The sequence below is a fragment of the Oncorhynchus kisutch genome, linkage group LG12 (genome assembly GCF_002021735.2).
Source record: "Oncorhynchus kisutch isolate 150728-3 linkage group LG12, Okis_V2, whole genome shotgun sequence".
Taxonomy (NCBI): Eukaryota; Metazoa; Chordata; class Actinopteri; order Salmoniformes; family Salmonidae; genus Oncorhynchus; species Oncorhynchus kisutch.
In genome coordinates this window covers 56,116,685-56,140,544 of record NC_034185.2, presented here as the reverse complement: position 1 = coordinate 56,140,544, position 23,860 = coordinate 56,116,685, and the positions used below count along the sequence as shown (strand labels likewise).

At 45.7% G+C, this 23,860-nt stretch overlaps 1 protein-coding gene across 3 annotated transcripts in view; it reads right to left on the bottom strand.

Moving 5' to 3' along the window:
• Positions 1 to 23,860, bottom strand: part of LOC109878625 (F-box/WD repeat-containing protein 7) — a 187,445-nt gene that overhangs the window by 136,032 nt on the left and 27,553 nt on the right. For 2 of the 3 annotated variants that reach the window (XM_031837853.1, XM_031837855.1), the window contains exon 2: positions 11,091 to 11,174. The exons of the other annotated variant lie outside the window; for it this stretch is intronic. The gene's annotated coding sequence lies outside the window, so the exon portion shown is untranslated. The remainder of the gene's footprint in view (positions 1 to 11,090; positions 11,175 to 23,860) is intronic. 3 annotated transcript variants of the gene reach the window in all.

The following is a 23,860-nucleotide window of genomic DNA, read 5'->3' as shown; positions in this document are numbered from 1 at the left end:
ATATGTTTTCCATGCCAATAAAGCCCTTAAATTGAGTTTAAATTCAAATTGAGAGCGAGAGGGTGAAATTGATCCCCTATTGCCACCTCACTGGAACAAACAGTGCAAATCAACAAGCCTACTGCCTGGAACAGTGTGCCCAGAGACATCCTGAAATGAAAAGAGGCTGTTTAAATCAAAAAGATCCAGATGTAGCATGAGAAATACAGTAAGACCACAACCAGCTGTTCAAACAAACATGACACATGTAAACATCACAAGAACATTGAGAAGCAGCTTTAGTTTGAGTGGAGAGAACAAAGTCACAATTTCTCAATGCAAAGCAAACATGAAAAAGTCTCTCGGCAGAGTGACTGAAAATCACAAAGACAGAGGGAACAAAAAGCCACTTAGGAAACTTCAAAACTTGGCAACAACGATACAGGCCCTTCTCTCTCTCCCTCGGTTAGTTCTGCATGGCTGATGCAGGCTACGAGAAAGACAGGACTGTGCACACCTCAGCACACCATTATTATTCTGGGTTCAATAATCTCCTATTTGAGCATTTAGTTATTTTCCTCTCTAGAGAGAACGAGAGAGCGGGTGAACGAACGTCCAGTTCATTATTTATAAATATTGCTTTTCACTGCGTCAGCTCCCGGCTTCGATATTGATCCCTGGGGCGGAGCGGCTCGCTGCACCACAGTACCGGCGGGAGGTTTTCAGAGGGAAGAGAGGGAGAGATGGACTGAACGGGATGAAAGGGGGAAGAGAGGGAGAGATGGACTGAACGGGATGAAAGGGGGAAGAGAGGGAGAGATGGACTGAACGGGATGAAAGGGGGAAGAGAGGGAGAGATGGACTGAACGGGATGAAAGGGGGAAGAGAGGGAGAGATGGACTGAACGGGATGAAAGGGGGAAGAGAGGGAGAGATGGACTGAACGGGATGAAAGGGGGAAGAGAGGGAGAGATGGACTGAACGGGAAACTAACTGGATTTGCTTACAGTTAGAGTGAAGGAAAACACATTAGACTGTACTTTAAAAGGATCCCGTTTATATTTCTGCAGCCAGGATGTGGAGGCAAGGCTTTTAGTGCAGTCTAGGATCATTTAGCCTAAAGATAAACACTTGCGAGGCGGAAGAGGCAGCCACGCAGTCATTAAAAAAAGGCCACATCTCAGACTCCAACTGTTCTCCCGAATTAGCCTAAAAAAAGGTCACCACGTCTTTTGAGAGCGTGCATTTCAAGAAATACAGAAGCACACACATGGCGTAAAAGGTGGCAGGCGACAGCTTCAGGAAAATCCAACCATTGTTTTGACCGGAGGCTAGTTTCCACAACATCCATTGTGTGTGGCGAGGAGCAAGGGCTGACGGAGTTATCAGTCACCGGCAATCAGGAATACGCGGCTAGCCTCTAACAGCCAACACCATACAATTACAGCTCCATTGTGTGGAGCCAGACCAGGCTACAAAAGCTTTCCTCTTCTGCAGATGGTGTACAGACTGGGCTGGGTCTGGAGTTGCAAGGTCTATGTTCAGGTGATGAGGTTTCCCCATTCATTGCATTGGGTGTTTCTTCAACCCTGAAAATAAATCTTTGAGGGGAGATGACAAGTGTCAGGATGAAACACAATAAGCAACAGGTAGGTTGGAAACAAAAATGAAGGGAAGTGAAAAAGGGGTGTAAAATAAAAGAGAAGCAGAAAACCAGGGTCATGATGAAAGCCAGTAAATCCTGTAGACACCACATTAAAGTCTCCTTGTGAAATTCCAGACTTTAGCACGGGGCAAGATCAGCTGTTGACGGGCTGACTTCATTTCCAGACTCACATGGACACCACATAAAACAAAGCAAAGCAAGGCACCTGTCATCTCCATCACTTGCCCTAGCTTGAGTACCTATTGTCACCTCAGTCGGTCTCTGAGCTTACTCGTCAGTTTGGTCACATAAGACGTGAGTCTTGGGCGTACAGTACTGCTGAGCCAAGCTCAATGAGACGCAGGCATCTCAGCACACCATTTACAGTGAGGCAGTGCTACTTTAATGCACCTCAGATTCAATTACCTCACACAAACCATGTTAGCCGACACTCCAGATGAAGCATCACCGCTCCTCCCACTGTGGAGACAACGGACAACCAATACACCACAAGGTGACACTGTTAGGCCACTTCTACCTTTCTACCACAAGCTGTGCGTCTTTCCCAGTCCTCTGAAACGGTCTCAAACTTCCAAAACAGTTAAGAGGAGTCTTAGGGAGATGGAACTGTGTCAGAGGTTACCCATGACATAATACTGCCTGGTCAAGATTTCAGTCTGGTCTGAAAGGCCTGGCAACCTGGCACACAGTCTAATCCTGCCAGAGTGGAGGGTGGAGCGAGGGGGGTTGGTACTGCCAAGTACAGAATGAGAGGAAGTCACTCCTCCATATGGAGCCTGGAGCAGCATGGGTTCATTAGCTGTAGTTTACTACTCCGGCTCTCTCTCTCAAAGACTCCAACTTTAGATTGGAAACATGTCATTTTGGGACTATATTTCTCTAGAGTTCAGCCCTACCCGTATGGTGGCTCTAGTCTTGTTACAGACGAGGCAAAATCTTCTCCCAGTCTACTGATGTGTGTGTATAATACGTTTGACTAAGATGCAGAGTAGACACCACATAACATGATTCAGACAGGAACCCATTAAAATAATCACCTCAGCCAGGTGTCTGAACTTCCGGCTTCATGTGAAATTCATTTTACCTGCAATGTTAACGCTATCAAATGGAAACACCTTTTCCGAAGCCTAGCTATCTATCAGAACTTTTTGTTGAATAAATGAATTTCGGACACTTGAGTGGGTATAATTCACCTATAGGGTAAAATCTAGGGCAGGGCTCTTCAACCCTGTTCCTGGAGAGCTACCGTCCTGTAGGTTCTCACTCCAACCCTGTTCCTGGAGAGCTACCGTCCTGTAGGTTCACACTCCAACCCTGTTTCTGGAGAGCTACCCTCCTGTAGGTTTTCACTCCAACCCTGTTCCTGGAGAGCTACAGTCCTGAGGCTCTCACTCCAACCCAGTTCATTTAGAGCTACAGTTCTGTAGGTTCACTCTAGCCCTGTTCCTGGAGTGCTAACCTCCTGTAGGTTCACTCCGACTAGAGGCCGACCGATAAAATCGGAATGGACGATTAATTAGGGCCGACTTCAAGTTTCCATAACAATCGGTAATTGGCATTTTTGGACACCGACCATGGCCGATTACATTTTTTGGTCCTCCAATAATCTGTATCGACGTTGAAAAATCATAATCGGTCGACCTCTAACTCCGACCTTAATCTAGAGCACCCAATTCTAATAATTAGCTGGTTGATAAGCGGAATACGGTCAGTTACAACTGGGGTTGGAGCGAAAACATACAGGTGGGTAGCTCTCCAGGAACAGGGTTGGAGAGGCCTGCCCTAGGGAATACCTAGAGTCCTTACAAAGTACAAAGTAGCATCTTTTCATCAGAACAGAAATCATTCACTGAATATGTCTAAATGCTTTTGGACACTTGTGTAAGTGCAATTCCCCTGTGCAGTAGTACCTAGGGAGTCCGTGGAGCCCTGAGATCACGGTGCAGCTGAAGTAGCCGGAGGCTGTGTGATGCTGGCTATCATCCCCCTGTGTGAACAGTCCCTGGAGAGAGAGGGATTGTGGGTGACTAGTACACGGCTGAGGGAACAGGTGTCTGCGGGGGGGGGGGGGGGGGGGGGGGGGGCAATCGCTCATGACGGTAGCGATGTAGTATGTCAGGACTACACCTTCACACATGGTACAGAAACAGAGTGTATTAGGAAGGACACCTTTGTAACAACTAACAGGAGGAGACCTAGGGCTAAATCTGAAACCAGGATATTGAGAAGCCTGTGTTTCTTTCTATAGCACTGAGGTGAAAGATAACACACAATACTTGAATCATGACCAATTTCATCAATTCATTAAACGGTCGGAAAACTAGGCATAAGCTTTCAAATGGTAAAACACAAGGAGCACGGTTAGAACCTCAGACCTATTTCCTGTTTGAGTTGATTTATTACGTTTATTTAGACAGGGACAACATGCAACATACAGTCTCAGAGCACTGAGAAGTTGCACCACATTTAGCTAAGCGCTAATTTACAGCTGTAGTCCCCCGACTACATGATGGCAATGATGTTCCACTGCCAATATCATGCTATGGGAAAATGTATTCACTGCCAACATTTAGCCTACAGCGACTTTCTTTGCCACTGAGTCTTACTCTGCTAAGTCAATTAAGGAGCCCAGGCAGAAAGCAGGCATTTGTCAAGGACATCTGAACAGTCTTGTGTTTGTTTCTGATGGAGGAAACCATCTGTAAAGACATGATCCACTCCCAAGTATTAATTGTGATGCGGTTGTAAAGACGGACAGTAAATCTGCAGTTTGTCTTGATGTTGGCCGCAGGCCTGGCCACCGACCAGACAGCCAAACATAGGGCTAGGGTGGGGTGAGCTTAGCCTGGCTTCGGAGCTGAAGGGAAGTGAAACAGCAAAATATCTAGCAAATTCAGTTAGGACACCGGGCTAGGGGTTCATGGCATTGAGTCATGGGAATTCCCAGATTGGCCTAGGGACTTTAAAATGGAGAAAGGTGAGAGTGCATTAAAAACTCCACAAACTCCTGGCCTGCAAAATCATTATCCACTTGTGTCACTGATGTTGTGATGCAGTGTTTACAAAGCGTTTGTCCAACGTTTTCCCCCTTTCTAAGAGTGGCGTGCGGACAGTGGATCTGGGGAATAAGCATCGATTCCAACCTTTCCATTTTCAAAGTAGTGACTTGTTAGCGGATTATATCAATTATCATCTAATTACCATCGTCGTTCTATATCAAGCAATGTCTGGGTCCTTCATTAAAATCTCTGCCTTTTTCCTCAATCATTCATCTCTTCCCAACTAATTCATGGGGATCAAAATAAGTTTCAGGATCATTTTGCCCTCATTGATCCTGCTGTGGACCTACCTAACAAACCGCTGACACACTGGGAGAAAGGACAACGGCGACTGGCCAGGAAGAGGAGTTCTGTGGAATAATTAGGTATGATTATGTATCAAACTACGCTATATGTGACTTGAGACTGGAGTCCCCTTTTAAGACAGGCCTAAATGTTTAAAAAATACCAGCTTCAAAAAAGGCGAATACCGTTTGGCAAAATCTTACTCCAATCTAGCTAAAAAAATTGACGTTTTTTTGGGGGGGGTGACTTTACATTAACACCTAACATCCACCTTATTCTCCTAACCTGCTGTGTACGTTCACCTAACCTGCAGCTAAAATGTTGTAGCCATATTGAAGTGGTGTGTTTTCAGGGAATCTCTCTGGCGAACAGTAACCGCTCCAATGACATTGTACAGAGAGACCCAATAGGAGCCAGTGAAGGATGATTCTCTCCACTCCATCTGACCAGGCAGTGTCCATTTCCTCTGACTAGACTGTCCTCTAGTGGGGAAAGACGGAACAATGCCTTCCCCTCCACTATAGCATGAGAAACACAGGTACTACTACTTCCACTATTCTCAACAGAAATGTGTCCGATTTAGGCCCACTGACTGCATGACGTCCTCAGCAACAACAAACCAAAATGCCTAGGCCGAGTAACCCACAGGCCTACAAGCGGCTATCCTCTTCTATTTTCAACAGAGAGGAATGTCACATTTGACGTGCTGAACAACAATGTTCTGGGTGGACCGGGTGGGCCCTCCAAGAGTGAACGATGCCTGTGAAGCCCCAGCTTCCTGCCGCCCCAGGAACAGAACAGTGCAGGGTGGTTTCCTGTTTTCGTCCGGAGCTTCCGAAGCATGAATGACTGGGTTGAAGTGTGTGACTGTGACCACCTTTTTTCTCTGACGAGGGAACGTACACACAGCGCCACCTACAAACAGCACCATCCTACTACCCAGCTCTCACAGTAACAGCAAACACGCCACAGCAAACTGTGTGCGTGTTTGAGTCATTTCACCCCTGTTCCCCACAATAGAGAAGCAACATCTAAAAGCAGAAACAAAATGGCCAGCAGGTTTTACTCCGGTGCCATTTAAAACACATTACCCTGGTATTGTGGTCAGGATCCCGGCATAACAGAAGATGTGGGCCTACGGGAAACGCAGGCGTTTAAAGTCTGGTGGGCCAATAGATCATCAAGAGAGGAGACTGTTCTCTCAACATGTTGTAGTATTTCTTACAGTCTACATTTCTTCCCACTGCATGGATCCATTCACGATAAACTTTTCCAACGTTAAACGAAAAAAAGCGCAGCGGATTAAATACCTACCGAGCAGCCCTTCCATTACGCCCAAATGTAAGCTGACAGCGTGACGCGGCCATTCCAAGTTGTTTAAAGCCTCGCCACTAACAGAGAGGGCATCTTCAGCTAGTTTTACTATCCGGCCCTGTTAGCAATTGCTTAAAGCCGTAGAGTGCAACTGAAATGGCCCTACGGGCCCTGGTCAAACGTGTTGCACTACATAGAGAATAGGGTGCAATTTCAGATGTAGCCTTAGTATATCAGCAGCCATTTCTACTGTCCTCTGCTGTCCTGTGTCATCAATTGTGCCCTGGCCATTTTCTTCCCCTGGCTGCTGGGCTGGCGAAAGGAAAGGGCCTTTAAATTATTTACATGGGATGTGTGTGGGTTGTGGGCGCTGGGGGACTGATTAAGGAGTGACACAAAGGATGACTGGTTGAATCCCAGACCTCTTCTCTTCTGCTGCTCTGCTGATGTGGAAAGTGCCTTGCTTTCACCTCAGGATATGACAAAGCCACGGTCTACTTGTCTTCTCCCTGTGCTCTGTCTGTACTTGTGAAGAAATGCTCACCTCTTCCAGGAACTGATCCCACATTTCCCCTACACCACTGCTTCACACCTCTAAGTAAAACACACAGCCTGAAATTCCAAATATGACCAGTCTCTTGAGCTGAATAAAGACACACCTAGCTCATCCTTTAAAAAGAAAACAAGAATATTTTTGGGGAAGAATGAAGTCCAGTAACTCCCTGTACCTTGAGGAGAAGATGAAAGCGACAGCGCCTGTTGTGACGAGCACAGCAGTTCCTGTGGATATTACCTAATTACTATATCAAACATGGGGAGGTAACCAAGCTGGTCCTCTTCCCCCTCTCTTACCATCTACAGACTGTAATTAAGTTACTTCCTTCAGGAGAGAGGCACCAACAGCCCTGCTGCTGGGACTCTGCAGCAAAAGGTTTCTCTTAATAAAAACAGACAGGCAGTGTGAGAACCAGAGGGAGCAGGCGGTGCCACCAAACACACACAGTGTGAGAACCAGAGGGAGCAGGCGGTGCCACCAAACACACACAGTGTGAGAACCAGAGGGAGCAGGCGGTGCCACCAAACACACACACTGTGAGAACCAGAGGGAGCAGGCGGTGCCACCAAACACACACTGTGAGAGCCAGAGGGAGCAGACGGTGCCACCAAACACACACAGTGTGAGAACCAGAGGGAGCAGGCGGTGCCACCAAACACACACAGTGTGAAAACCAGAGGGAGCAGGCGGTGCCACCAAACACACACAGTGTGAGAACCAGAGGGAGCCGGCGGTGCCACCAAACACACACAGTGTGAGAACCAGAGGGAGCCGGCGGTGCCACCAAACACACAGTGTGAGAACCAGAGGGAGCAGGCGGTGCCACCAAACACACACACTGTGAGAGCCAGAGGGAGCAGGCGGTGCCACCAAACACACACACTGTGAGAGCCAGAGGGAGCAGGCGGTGCCACCAAACACACACACTGTGAGAACCAGAGGGAGCAGGCGGTGCCACCAAACACACAGTGTGAGAGCCAGAGGGAGCAGGCGGTGCCACCAAACACACACACTGTGAGAGCCAGAGGGTGCAGGCGGTGCCACCAAACACACACACTGTGAGAGCCAGAGGGAGCAGGCGGTGCCACCAAACACACACACTGAGAACCAGAGGGAGCAGGCGGTGCCACCAAACACACAGTGTGAGAACCAGAGGGAGCAGGCGGTGCCACCAAACACACACACTGTGAGAGCCAGAGGGTGCAGGCGGTGCCACCAAACACACACAGTGTGAGAACCAGAGGGAGCAGGCGGTGCCACCAAACACACACAGTGTGAGAACCAGAGGGAGCAGGCGGTGCCACCAAACACACAGTGTGAGAACCAGAGGGAGCAGGCGGTGCCACCAAACACACTGTGTGAGAGCGACAAACACTACAGCAGTTCTTAACTGGGCACACACAGACTGTATTTGATCATTGAAATAAGCAAGTGATGACTGATAGCTGACGTGACATCCATTCATTGTAGCCTACACTGTTCTAATATTGATGGCAAGGTGAAAAGCCTTACACGCTAACCTCACTGGCCACGCGGATGTTTGAAATACAAAAAAAAAAACTGGTTCGTTGGAGTAGAAAAACACTGTTTTGCATGACTCGGGCTCCAAAAAAATCTACAAAGAATACGCTAAAAACAATGACCATATGCATGTCAGTTAAAATAACAACCCAACGTTCATCTGCCAGGACAAACTAGCCAGCAACAGCTAGCTTAGCTAAATGTCCATGAACATTTCATGTGTTTCAACCTGCCCCCAAATGAATATAGTTGGTTTTGATATTTTAACCTGCATGTCATGATCGCCTCTGGTCTGGACAGACAAAATCAACTACACGTAGCCAGTGTAGTCAGCATGTTTTTCAAACAACCCAACTTGCATACTATTGCAACTGTTCTTTAAAGAAAAGTGTGCACCTCTAACTCCGCTCACCTGCTTCGACACGGTTTCTCACCAGTGAGGCCAGACGTATCAACCTTAGCTTGGGTTGAGGTAACAATCAGCTAGCATCCTGAGGAAACTGCATTGGAAGAATGAAGACTGTGTTCCCCTGGGATTCCAATCCAAACCTACCCATTATTAACACCCCCAGGTACGGTGTCACATTAGAAACCCGTCAGAGAGCCTCAGGATTGTAGTTTTAGAAGGCAGGTGAGCAGTCAGGACCATCCCTTTAAATATTCAAGAGTTAGCAGAGAGATCACCCCGTATGAGGCTCTCTGTATGCTATCCAATCGCTTTACCTTTAATTTACAAAAGCGTGCCAGCAATGAATTATTCAGGGTCTCGGCTGGCTGCACTTCGTCTGTAAGGAGGTAGAGCTCCCCACAGCACACACACATACAATGGAAGGATACACACATACTAAAAGGTGAACCCATTCTGCATGAATTCACATATTTGCTCTTTCATTAATCTTAAGTGGCTGGGGAGAGGCCGATATGAGAATCCACCTTCAAACTGGGGAACACACATCAGGAAACAAAGATGGTGAACACCTACTTCAAATTAATTAAAGTTTCCTGTGCACAGGAAAGGCATTGCTTCTATGTGCCTTCGCCCCAACAGTGGGACAGACACACACACACTACTCCTCATTAGTGATCATCTCATCCCCTCGAGGTTCCCTCCCTATTTGCCCACAGATGAGCCTGAGCAACACCGACAGCGACGCTTCAAAGTTAATAAACCTCCTGTTTCTTCATAGGTAGTTGTAAAAAGAAAAACTCCCCTGACGCAGAAGTGTGAATGTGAGGCTTCCTGCCTCTATCCCTGAGAACAATGAGAAGGGCTGGGAGGGTGGATCTCTCTCTCATTCCACTCCCCCGTTCATCCCCTCTCCATCTCACCCTCCCTCCCTCACTCACTCCCTCCCGCTCCCTGAGTATCATTTCTCTCCCTCTTTCGACATTGTTCCCTTCCCTTTCATTCCGGAGGAACGACACACGGCTAACGCTTCCTGAGGAGAGATCTGGTATAATAAACACGTCTCCAAATGGTTCAGGGGGAGCCTGCCAGAGGATGCTGTTATACAATGAACTGCTTACCCTGGTAGTCAAAGGGATCCTTCGGGATTTTGGCTATGAGGCCCTTTATCTACTTTCTCAGAGTCGGATGAACTCGTAGATAACATTTATGTCTCTGCGAGCGGTTTGAAGGAAGTTGCTAAGTAGCGCAATTGCTAACTAGCATTAGCGCAATGACTGGAAGTCTATTGAATGCTTAAGTCTCAGACTGCTAGCTAACAGATCCCCATAGACTTCCAGTCATTGCACTGACGCTAGTTAGCAACTTCCTACAAGCTGCTCTCAAAGACATAAAAATGGTATCCATGAATTCATCAGAACCTGGAGAAGCATTGAGAAAATCTTAAAGTATCACTGTAAATTCATTGTCAGAGCAGATCAAAGAGCAGGACTCAACTCTCACAACTAATGTTCAAACTTGGTAGGCTCATTTTGATGTTACAGGCTAGACTAGCCTTCTGGTGTCAGCTGTCAGTATACTGTATAGGTTAACTGTTCCTGGGGATATGTCGCAATGTGAAAAGTAGTCAAATGTTGGAGTGACTCGTCAGATTAGGTTAAATATTGGTTGATATTCCTATATGGAAGTTATGAGAACAAAGGTACAGGTTAGTGTTGATTTTATTCTCTCACCTAGAGACTAAGCATAACAGAAGCAGTCCTCGGTAACATAAAGAGGCTGTAATAACGTATCAGGATATCTCTGTACCGGAGGAGATGGGGGCAGGAGGTAAATCACGAGGCGCTGTCGAGCGGGCTCACAGTTGAAAGCCGAATGAAGTCGTGGTAAAATGGCCACACAGTGGAAAGACGGTCATGAATACTAAGATAGTGAAAAGACAGGAGGAGGGAGGGATAAATCAGCCTAAAAAGGGGGAAAGCTTAATTGAGCATTAAGCCTCCACCGAGAAGTCAATGAAGGAGAAAGAAAGGAGTCTAATTAGCTAGCTATTAAATATCTGTCTGGTTTCCTGTAGCCTCAACCCAAAAGAAACACACACGCGCCTCTACAGCCCCCCCCCCCCCATTCCCATGGGAGCTTAAGTGAAGCAGTTAGGATTCTCCTTGTCAGCCCCACACAGTGCACATACACACTTAACATCTGTACTGTGCATAAAGGTATGCAGCTGGTGATCATGGAAAAAACCACCACACCCACCCTCCCTCCCCAATCCCCAGAGAGAGGAAGTGAAGCGGTTACTCACGAGTCTCTTGGTCAGGCCACACTGGGGGTTGCTCTCCTCTCCTCTCCCGGCCTGGCCCCTCTCTGTTAGGGCTGTCAGTGGAGGCTGAGTGGAGAAAAGGGGATGTCAGTGGATCGTGTGTTAAACAATCTGAGGTCATCACAGAGTCAACATGCCACAGGGCCGTCTGGGGTGAGAGAACGTAATGATCTCCCCTCTCTCTCCCTCAGGGCTCTAGGGGTCTCTCAGTTCCATGTGTTTTGGTCTCATCCTGGTATCTCACAGTTTATCCCCCTGAAACCCAGACCCCCATACAGCACACCTCCACTCTCCCAGTCTCCCACAGACAGGCCCAGTTAGTCACAACATAGACTCACACAGGGCGATAACACAAAGGAAACAAATGCACAAAGACGCCTTAAGACAGAGATTAAGTCACACACTTGGGACTTACGTAAAGATACAGACAGTGAGCTATGCAAAGAAACAGAGTTGTATGTAGCAGGAAACGGGCAATCTAGGATCAACGCCGTATAGGTGAACATTCCCATGTGAAGGTGAGGCCTTACAACTCGACTACATAACATGACACCATAATAAAATCACTACTTTACTTCTACAGTGGCTATACGAAGTAACAGGGGTGTGTCGGAAATGGCACCCTATTCCCCATCAAGGAAGACACCCGGGGTGTTTCTTGGTCTTTCTGACACCGAAGGTGTGGGGAATTCCTTCCGGGAGCAAGCTACAGAATAATTTTAAAAAAACAACAGGTAGACAAAGGTTTTTAAAAATCCAGGCAGGAACAGACCGGCTGAATACTGACTATACCGGTGTCAACATGCAACAGTGCGTCACCACTGCACCTGTGAGGCAGATTAGTTTACCCGCTGATAGTGGCTCATTAACATTTAGTAATCAGCCATTCATTCACAAGGGGCAGCTGCACACTTAGGGCCTAGGCCCTACAGGCTGGGTAACCTCGTGCAGCAGGAAAGCAGCATTCAGCTATACAGTCTTCCCTTGTCTTATCTGCAGTATATGGTTACCCATTAACTGGGTTTGGTAAGTCTGGGATGTGCATGTCATGGCACTCTTGTATGTTCCCTTTTCATACGGTATTCAGTTGCCATAATCAACTAGGCAGAACCTCCTGAAAGCAGTAACGACGGACGGTTGTCGGGCATAAAAACCCTTATGCTACATTGACGACAGGCTCAACAAGGCAACTCTCTCTTTCTGTAGCGTGCGTAGATGAGGGCCTTGCTGTTAACCGTCGGAAGCAGACCGACAGTTGCTGTTGGACAGCCACTTTGATGCACCCCCTCAGGTTCTCTGAGCCTCTCTAACCCCACTGGTGCCCCTAACCCAGTCCTTATGGCAAAGTGTTCAACTTTCCACCCAGCTGAAAGAGAAGACAGGAACACGAGCTGGGTCAGACTACTCTAATTTGGTTCTCTGGTGAAGTTAGTTTCTTCACGGACCAATTTGGAGAGCTATTCTTTGGCCTGACGGGGGGTTTGAGACGGACAAAAAAAAGTGCAGTTTGATATGGGAAGCGGTCGGAGCTCAAGTCGGGCAAAAGTCAACATGTAACTTGAGCAGCCACTGGGGATCTTTTGGCAAGGCAGACCAGTTGTACGAGGCACAGTTATCGGCTTCCAACTCCCGTCAGTTTCTACCTCTGAGCGGCTGACAGTGCCTAGAAAATAACCCCTAGATATGACAGGCTATCCCATCACAACAGCACTAGGGAACATGGACAGTGCCAAGGGAACAGGCCAGGGCTTGCTGTTGGCTAACTGGGTGTTAACACCAGACAGAGCTGGACAGGAGTCCTGGGAAAGACATTGAGAATAGCAGAGGCAGACTATTCAGCTGGTTAACAGTGGATCACCGTGAGACAGGAGTGTGCATGCATGTTTGAGACAGCAGATCACCGTGGCTGCGTTTAGACAGGCAACTCAATTCTGATATTTTTTTCCACGAATTGGTCTATTGACCAATCAGATCTTTTAACATCAAGAAAGCAGTTGGTTTATGACTCTCAGGAGCCTATGGAATTATAAGAGACGAGAGAGAAAAGTCGAGGTTAGATTGTAGCACCATTATGTAACTTGGCAGCACAGCAGCTAGGAGATGTTTACAGATTCTGGTGAGAGGTTCCAGACACACACGGAGACATAGAGAGCACTACCGAGAGAGAGAGAGAGAGAGAGCGCGTGCGAGAAAGCGTGAGAGCCCCCGAGGGAGCACGAAAGCGAGAGCCCCCGAGGGAGCACGAGAGACCGAGACAAAGAGAGAGACTAAGAGAACAAGAGAGAGACTAAGAGAGCACAAGAGAGAGAGCACAAGAGAGACCAAGAGAACAAGACCATCATCATACCACCCAGCTGTGGAACAGAAACTCTGTTCATCTCATCTCTATGTTGAGCCCAGAGGCCAAATAAACTTGAGATGCTGATAGAAAGAGAATGAGCAAATACATCTCATTTCACAGGTTTCCATAAGTTTGACAGTTCCCAGCATTCCTTTCCTGTTTTCAGATGACCGTTTGTAGTCGTCTGGTAGCCAAACCGGTGACAACTGTGGCCATTTCCATTTTCTTTTTATAGAAATAAAGTACAGAAAAATGTCAAACTTGGGAATGACCACATGAAGTCATTGCTCCAAAGTTCACAGAGTCCAACATACCAGGACCACCGTCGACAAGGACAAATATTGCAAACCATCCAAAGAAAACATTGAATATATCAGGGTCATATATGTATTGTTGGACATGAAGAGAGAAAAGATTCCCAGACAGTGCCAAGATCTGAGAACAGAACAAGTTCATCTACAGCCTTCCGTTGGCGTCAGCTGCTCGCCAGGCCAGACGTTAATATTTATATTGCAAAACAGAGTGTTGGCGGGGGTGACTGCTGTTCACCGTCAGTTTGGTCTGACTCTAATCGTCCTGTTAAAGTGAGCACAAAGAGAGTGCTGTCGGAAAAAAGCTGAACAATAGGTTAAAAAAGGTACACCGGTTGCAGGACGAGTCGGCCCTCGTTCTTCAATGACAACATGTGGTCTTATAGACAGCCACAGGCATCACAAAATACATCACGAAAGTCGATTGAGAGTCCCTGTATACTGGTTCTATTGAATCCCTATTGATTTGTTCTCTCGTAAAAACAATCTGTCATTGAAAGAAGCTGAAGCATGTCTCCCCAGCAGGAGGGAAGCATGCGGTGTTGAGTCGTTGTGTAATCTCAGAATCTGATTCAAAGCAGAGCGCAGCATGTATCAAATCAAAGTCACTTTGATTCAGAATGGCAACAACAAGTACGTACACACACACATTCAGAGTGACCCACTTACAGAGAGTCAGTGGAATCAAAAGAGGAGATGCAGGCTTCCACATTGACCGGGGAGGGTTTTTGTGAGTGTAAGCAGTAGACCTTTCCTTGTTATGGTCGCAGTTGGCCAGAGAGAAGAACTAGGACAAAGTGCACTGCGTGAAAGGTTGTACGGTCCAAAATAGAGAAGTTCTCTCCCCTTCTCCTCTCAACAGGCCTGTAACACATGCTGCCAAGCTTGGAGTTCCATAAACCAACAGGCTGACATCGTGACCACAATATCAGGTGGAAAACAAGGAGCACTTTCGAGGAACAGCTCAGAGGTTCCCAGAGACCTCTGTCTGTGTCTGTCCGTCAACATATTACAGAGGTAGTAGACTCCTGTCCAGGTCAGCTGTAGTCTGTAGAATTGAAAGACTGCCAACAGAAGACTTGCGATGAGTTCTAGAATCTTGGTCCATTGTCAAGACATTCTGTTAAACCCTGGGTGACGAGCATTAGGGTGTTGAACGGCATAACCAGCGATGAACACAACATTCGAAATGGAGGCCTACCTATTACCCTATTTAACAACACTAATTCAACATTCACTTGCCTCATGCGATTGTGTCCTCGAAATGCAGTCCTCAAAACGCAGATGAACGAACAACCTGTGCTTGCCTTAGGTCTTCAAAATGGATGAATTCACTTATTTAATTACAGTACTTTAACCTCGCAGTCAAATCAGCCTATCATTAACCCACATTGGTTTCTAGTTGAGTACTGTACATCTTTAGGAGAGCATTATTCACTTCAGGCCTCAAGAGAAGCCTGGTAGGCTATAAGCTAAGGGAGAGGAGACCGGGAGACCACCGCAGCCAAAGCAGCTCTTGATGGGATACTTCATTCACAGGGACTCAGTCTATGGTCATGATGAGCCTCAACTTCAACCTGGTCGTGTACTGTGACTATGTCACACTACGAAGGCAAACCGAGCCATATTGGGCTGACCTGGTTACCACATCCACCATAGTTGGACAATGTGAAGAGAAAACAGAGGCAGTGTAGTGTGAGTCATCCAATAATGTGAAACCAGCCAAACGCCTAACTGGAGCCCAGGAAGACCTCACTTATTAACTCACCGCCTGTAACAGGTGGTTGGTCTGGAGGTCAATCACCCAGCAGTATCCAACCCCAGCCTGGGCTCTGGCTAATCCAGGTATGACTGTAGAGGAGCTGAAGTATCCCCAGACACACACACACTGTCATCCAGATGGAGGACACCAGGCCAAGGCACATGCTTAGAGCTGCTCAGACACACACACACACACACACACACACACACACAGAGTTGAAACAGATGGGCCAAGACTAGGGGTGTATGTATGTATGTATGCATGGACAAAGCCATCGATCACGTGACACCACTCATTCCCATGTGAAGACTCAATAGCGCATTGAAGCCAAGTGGAGTCTGTTAAGATGGCGTCTCATGGAGACATAACATACGCTGTTAGAACTACTCCAGGAAGTGACGTTGCAGACTAGCTCAGTGCTGCCTCCTCATCGAGGCCGAACAGAGTACTGCAGGCTGCCATTAGCAACTAAATTATCATAATAACTGTGTGCGATTTTAAATTAATCAGTTCAAAGACATACATTTGGTTTATTAGAAGCAACTGGTACCATGATTGTGTAAATAGATCTTGTTTTTTTTTTCATTCACCCGAAGCTGGTACAATTACCATATAACCATGTAACCGACGGTTAACCGTTTATTAAAACATTTATGTAATACAATATTTTGTTTGTGGAATGAACAGCTAACTGAAGACTGGATAGCCGGGCATTCGTGTATGAATTTTGACTTGTGAACTCATGGGAAACTTGCAATGGCTGCTTGGTATTGTCTTGCAATCATTTTTCATGGGATTGTAGAATGTCCATTCAAATGATGTTAACTGATGTGGCTCATGCAATGGAACATATTTTTTTGTAATGTCAGTTGAGTTGAATCAACAAATCACAGCACATATTGATGGGTACACTTCCTGCTTTGCTCCTTGCCAGTCCACCCACCCACCCATTATGCCATCATTGACTTGAATGGGGACACCCGTGCCATTCATTCTATTTCTATGGCAGCACATGAAGTCAGGAGCGGAGGAGAGGAGAAAATGTGCGCCCGTATCAAAATGTTTTAATAAATTGCTATTCTAACGGTTATTGCGGTCATTTGGCTGGCCAATTACCGTCATTCAAAATGTCATGACAGTCACAGCCCTAGCCAAGATACAGGTAGCCCCGGATTTTGACGCAGTTACCTTGTCCAGTGAACTTGGCCAGCACAACAAACAGACATTATAGCTGGACTGGACAGAAGGTAGTAGAGGGAATCAACCAAGAGAAAGCTCAAATCCCAGACAGAGTTTATACAAAGTCCTTTGTTGAATGAAGACCGCGAATAAAGGGAAGGAGGATGCATTAAGGGAGACCTGATGGATAAAAACATGACATGGGTTACACTAGGCATACCAATCCCACCAGTATGCAAACTGTCCAACGCAGCCGTTGGACAGTTTGAAATGAGCGGTTATTGGCAGAGATGTTTGTAACTCTTTCTTCATGGTCTGTGTTGACGTCACTAGGAAGGCCCAAAAATATATATTTCACCAAAACAGGCTGAAATTTCAGATGGTCTTTTCAAACAGATCTTACACTAAAAAGGGCGGTATCATTTTCACGGTACTATTCCAACCTCTGTGTGAATGAATGAAGTGTGCACTCGCACACACACAGTGTGTTTGGACACCCCTACTCATTCAAGCGTTTAATTTTCTACATTGTAGAATAATAATAGACATCAAAACTATGACATAACAAAGGAATTATGTGGTAACTAAAAAAATAAAAAAAAGTGTTAAATCAAAATACGTTTTAAAATTTGAGATTAGTAGCCACTCTTTGCCTTGACAGCTTTGCACACTCTCAACCAGCGTTATGAGGTAGTCACCTGGAATGCATTTCAATTAACATTTATAAGTTAATTTGTGGAATTTCTTTCCTTCTTAATGCATTCGAGCCAAATCAGTTGTGTTGTAACAAGGTAGATAGAGGTGGCATTCAGAAGATGGTCTTTTACCAAATAGGGCTAAGTCCATGTTATGGCAATTACAGCTCAAATAAGCAAAGAGAAACAACAGTTCATCATTACTTTAAGACATGAAGGTCAGTCAATACGGAAAATGTCAAGAACTTTGAAAGTTTCCTCAAGCGCTATGATGAAACTGGCTCTCATGAGGACCACAGGAAAGGAAGACCCAGAGTTACCTCTACTGCAGAGGACAAGTTCATTAGAGTTACCAGCCTCAGAAATTGCAGCCCAAATAAATGCTTCTGAGTTTAAGTAACATATACATCTCAACATCAACTGTTCAGAGACTGCGTGAATCAGGCCTTCATGGTCGAATAGCTGCAAAGAACCACTACTAATGGACACCAATAAGATTAGACAAGTGGAAATATGTCCTTTGGTCTGATGAGTCCAAATTTGAGATTTTTGATTCCAACCGCAGTGTTATGTGAGACGCAGAGTAGGTGACCAGATGATCTCCGCATGTGTGGTTCTCACTGTGAAGCATGGAGGAGGAAGTGTGACGGTGCTTTGCTGGTGACACTGTCAGTGACTTATTTAGAATTCAAGGCACACTTAACCAGCAGGGCTACCACAGCATTCTGCAGCAATAAGCCATCCCATCTGGTTTGCGCTTAGTGGGACTATCATTTGCTTTTCAACAGGACAATTACCCAAAACACACCTCCAAGCTGTGTAAGGGCTATTTGACCAAGAAGGAGAGTGATTGAGTACTGCATCAGATGACATGGCCTCCACAATCAGCCGACCTCAAACCAATTGAGATGGTGTGGGATGAGTTGGACTGCAGAGTGAAGGAAAAGGAACCAACATGTGCTATTATTTTATTTAACTAGGCAAGTCAGTTAAGAACAAATTCTTATTTACAATGACGGCCTAAAATCGGACAACGCTGGGCCAATTGTGCGCTGCCCTATGGGACTCCTAATCACGATTGGTTGTGATACAGCCTGGATTCGAACCAGAGTGTCTGTCGTGACGCCTCTAGCACTGAGATTCAGTGCCTTAGACCGCTGCACCACTTGGGAGCTCCCGAGTGAAAAGCATTCCAGGTGAAGCTGGTTGAGAGAATGCCAAGAGTGTGCAAAGCTGTCATCAAGATGAAGGGTGGCTATTTGAAGAACCTCAAATATATTTAGATTTGTTTAACACTTCTTAGGTTACTACATGACTACATGTGTTATTTCATAGTTTTGATGTCTTCACTATCATTACACAATGTAGAAAATAGTAAAAAATAAAGAAAAACCCTTGAATGAGTAAGTGTCCAAAATGACTGCACTGGGCCTTTAATGTTCTTTGTTTGTGTTATTAACAGGTGGTTTGTGACAGGCTTCCTTTGAACACCTGACGTGACAGGCCAATCAGCTTCACAGTCCTATGAAGTGCTAGATTGTTCTCCGTAGAGGAAGAGGAAATAAGTTACGACATGACCCAGAATAACCAGTACACATTATCAACCACACAACGAGGCTAGTTTAGGGATAATCCAAAGAAAATAAGCTACTGGGAACTACAGTAAATCTGTATGCTGATGCAAGAAACGTAATCTACATCAGAAAACACACACTCAATCTCGGGGGCTACGGTCCTTCTCAGAGAGTAAAGTAACATCCATCACTATACATGGGTGGAAGATGCCATAGAAACAAACTAACACTCTCTCCTTACAAGGACCATGCTACAGTTTCTCCTCTGCCACCCACACCATGAGGGAAGCGATTGCCTCAGCAGGGCCATAAGAGTCGACACACTTCAAATCAACAGCGCCAGGTCTCTCGAGTGGCAAACAGGCGGACCTACGCACTAAAAAAAAGAAGAGAAAAGTACATCATGCACACAAACACAGGCCTATGCAATACGTGAACAAACATCCTACTTCAGAAAAATGTTGCAAGGCTGCCAAGACAGATGTACTGTAATGTCTAACGCAGACAACAACGTCTGTGATTTGATGTGTATATAATTCCCAGATCGTTTCCAGATGTGCTCGACTGAACCTAGCCAGGGCCTGTATTCACAAAAGCGTCTCAGAGTACGAGTGCTGCTGGTCTAGGGCCTAGGTTTTGACTAATGAATAAAACCAAGGGACCTGATCCTAGATCAGATGCTTTGTGAATACGGGGCCCAGCCCTTGTGCTGCTCCTTGAATTGTTTTTTTAATGCATGGTAACTGGAGTGAGGTCTGTGTTTACAAAACAAGTCCAGGCCCCAAGGAGGACCGTGGGACAAGGAGAAATCTCCACTTACAAAACAAACTATTCCTACACGTCTATCAACAGTAAACCACCTTGACCTTTGGGGGAGAGCAGACATCGCAAACAATGTATGGGCATGTACAGGATGAAGTTCGGTTTGGTTCAAAAGGATTTTTGTTACAAGCCCTTAATATACCATGATAAGTGTAAGTAGACCCTTCACAGTGAGGTCTACACCGGTTGTATTCGGCGCATGTGACAAATAAAATGTGATTTTAATTACCTAACTTTTATTTGACCCGGGTATGGGGGACACAATGTCTTCTGAGCTCGGACTCTTCTACCATAACAGTCTAGGCTTAGTGGCATAAGATCCCTGGTCATGTCCTCATAACAGAGAGTTCCCTGTAAGGGCGTGATCTTTGGGAGGTCTGGTATTTCTCCAGGCAGGGCAGACGTGTTCTCACAGCTGTAGGCTATTTACTGAAAACACACAGCAAGAAAGGTAAAAGAGCAGGTAGGTGAGAGCCTAACCACTGAATAATAAGCAAGTTCTTGTCAGGTCACACCCGACATGACCCAACTGCGTGAACTAGACCTGGGTTCACATACTATTTGAAATCATTTAAAATACTGTATCCGTGCTTGACTGAGCTTGCCTGTTCCAAAGGAACTACCGGTCGAAAGTGCAAATGCCACCCACCTGGCAGTCCAGCAAACAATCAAACTATTTGAAAGATTTCAAATAGTATTTGAACCCAGGTCTAGCTGTGAGAGGTGACGCATTCCGCCGCCGGTCTGTTGTCCTGTTACTCAGGCTTGGTAGCCATGACATAGCAGAAGTCTAGATATTTTCCCTGACTCAAAACAACAGTCTGAAACCTGGGGGTGCCAAGCTAAGGGTGTAAGGGGTTATAAAAGCCTTAATGCAAGTGCATTAAAACCATGTATGTAATGCGTGTGTAAAACCCATTAGTCAACAGTGAACAGAAAGGCCACGTGTGACTTAATGAGATTTTTATTTTTATTTATTTTTTATCAGTGGGGTTATTAGTTTGGGCAATATACATAATAGTTCAACAGGAACCTCAGTCATTAATTGCCTCCCTTTCACCTGTATTTTCATGGGGTGAAAATCTTTTTCCTGTTACAATTGGCCCTATGCTTTAGCAGTATACGCCACTCAAAGTTGGGCAGCAGTGTCATACGGAAAAGAGACCTGCTTCATGGGAGCCTCTCCTAGTGAATGAACATAATAACTAGTCCTACTACAGCTAGCCTAGCCCCGCTGTAAACACCAGGCAATAAGGAGAAATCAAGGAGGAGAGACGGTCCTCAAATTACTGCAGGAATGCGGAGGGAATATATTTCCTCTCCACCTCTTTCTCATTCTGCGGCATTTCACACTGAGTCGTGGGTGAAATGCGACGGTCCCCGTGATGCTACCTTTCCTCCAGAGGCGAGGGCCACAGCAGCGGAGGTCTCCACCAGCAAAACACGGATCACATTTCATCCACACCGGGTAATGATAATGAACGCCGGGACGGGCTGCCAAAAGCTTCAGTTACGGAGGGGAAGATTGGCGAGAAGAAGTAATAAAGAGAATGAGTGGGGGAGGGGCGGGGGTGGGAATGAAAGAATGGAATAATACATGTTGAAGAGAGGAACGACCACAAAGACATTCCAACACAACACGCCTTGCTACTATCTATTTCAAGACGGGTTTGTTACGGTTATTCTAGTGCAGGTTTTTCAGGCACCGCCTTACTGCACATGGTTGGGGTCTTTGGCAATGTCAATCACAATTCCTTCCCAGTCAAATGAATAATAGATCTTACTTTGGAATGTGTCTTGAGTACATCTTGAGGCAAGGCCCGACACTTATATCTGAAGGAAACTTGGTACGGACTACAAACTGTCAAAGAACCATAACATTTGAAATGAAAACGTCAACTTGCTAAGTGAAACCGCAGGTGTTAAAGATCGACTGAACTTCCTGATTTGGCCTCATTTTGAAGATTGCTCATTAAGAAACGATAGCGGCCATGACTCAAGACAAACTGGGGTTGATGTTTGATGCGGGTGTGTTATGTACGCATATCGTACCCTGGCAGGTACTGTTTGTCCCTCCTGAGTCACCGTAGCAACAACATAGCCACTTCCTCAAAATAGTCACCTCAAAATAGTCCAAGATGAATCAAGAAAAATGCAATTCATTTAGGCATTTTTGTTGAGGTTTTAGTCATGCAATTGTACATCTAGCTATGGTGTTTGGTACAGTATTTCTCAAGTAAAAACAGAAACCAGTCAGTGCACTACATGCAGTTATCGAATCGGGACAGATTCCTGAGAACAATAACATGTCTACAACTTCATCATCTGGAAGTTGTCAAACAACTGCAAATAAAGCACAAGCTGCTACGAGCTGTTTATCGGTGCCCAAAATCACCAGCTAGCTAGCCAAGTTACATTTCTGTTTGTCAATTAAGCTAGCAGGTACATTTAGGGCACAATCAGGTTGTCAAGTCCTGTGTGTCCCGTGTGATTTGTTGCCATTCTGTTTAATATAACCTAACTGTCTATTACCAGAATGTGAGTGTGTCTTGGCAGTGTTTCATATGTATTCATGTCGTTAAAAAAAACAGGCCGGACACAAGATGCTCTCAAATGGGGTGGCAGGTAGCCTAGTGGTTAGAGCATTGGACTAGTAACCGAAAGGTTGCAAGATCAAATCCCCGAGCTGACACGGTAAAAATGTGTCATTCTGCCCCTGAACAAGGCAGTTAACGCACTGTTCCTAGGCCGTGATTGAAAATAAGAATGTGTCCTTAAGTGACTTGCCTAGTTAAAAAAAAAAGGTTAAATAAATGTTTAAAAAATTACAAAAATGAGTTTTGGAATACTGACAAGTTGCATTTGGGATTCAAGCGCGCTCTGATCGCCTCAATTCTTATTTTGCCACCCCCTCAAAAAAGTGGCAGACCTAAGTGACCATTTATTTTGCCTTTATTTCGACAGTGAGTCATGCTGTGACCCATGTCTCTTTCACAGATGCACACACATCAACACACAATATGTGACCACTATCAAACATCAGCAAGAGGCCACTCCATAAAGGGCTTAGGGCCAAGGGGTATTTCAACATAACATTGTTTAGTGTTGCCTTACGTAAACAAGTCTGAGGCGCTGTGTAATGGGACAGGTCTGTCTCACTGTCTGGAGGTTCCGGCAGCTCTGATTGGATGGAGCGTGCGCAGTTGATAGCGCGCAATCAGCACAGCTGCTTCTCTCGTGTTAGTGGGCACCTGGGCAAGCGGACATGATCGTCATCCAACCAAACACTCAGTAAGTTGTGACGAACTCAAAACTCAGTTTTGGACGAGACTGACTATTACCAAAACGATCCTGTTATTACATTGTATTCAATTTTGACACTAGAATAAATGTTTGACTAATATCGATGCCACAGAGGCCGTTCAAAACCAAAGATGGTGTAATGCCATCAAGTTGCTCTTTAGCACAGAGTTGATTTACAAACAGAACTGCATCACCAACAAAGATAGCCCAACGCATCGCAAAGCTCTCTCAGATGAAGTTACTAAACTAGCATCTATGACACAGTGTGCTTAAATAACACCCATGTGACATATGACATTCGCTGTAAAGCCTGATCTTTTCAATTCTTACAAAGCAGAGCATAGACAATGGGCCTATTGATGGGCCAACATTTGCCAGGCATATGGTTCCTCTTTCTATGTTTTTCTAAAGGTCCATGCCCTCCCCCCCCAAGGGAGAAAGGAATGGACAGTGGGAGGAGTTTTGAAACAAACCCATTATGGGTCAGGGGAACCTTTAAGTGGCAGGGTTGACAGTATCTGGATAGATTGGTAGTGTAGGGGGATAAAGGAATGTAGAAAGAAGGGTAGGATAGGGAGAGGCCTGAGTGATAGTAGGAGAAAAAGTTATAGAAATAAGAGCTAAACATTTGAAAATGAAAAGATAAATAATTATGATGACTGATTACGACTCGTGGTGTAGTTGAAAGTAAACGCAAATAAACAGTTCACCCACCTTTTGCAGAAAAACACATTGAAAGTATAGGAAGGGCGACTTTTTTCCTCT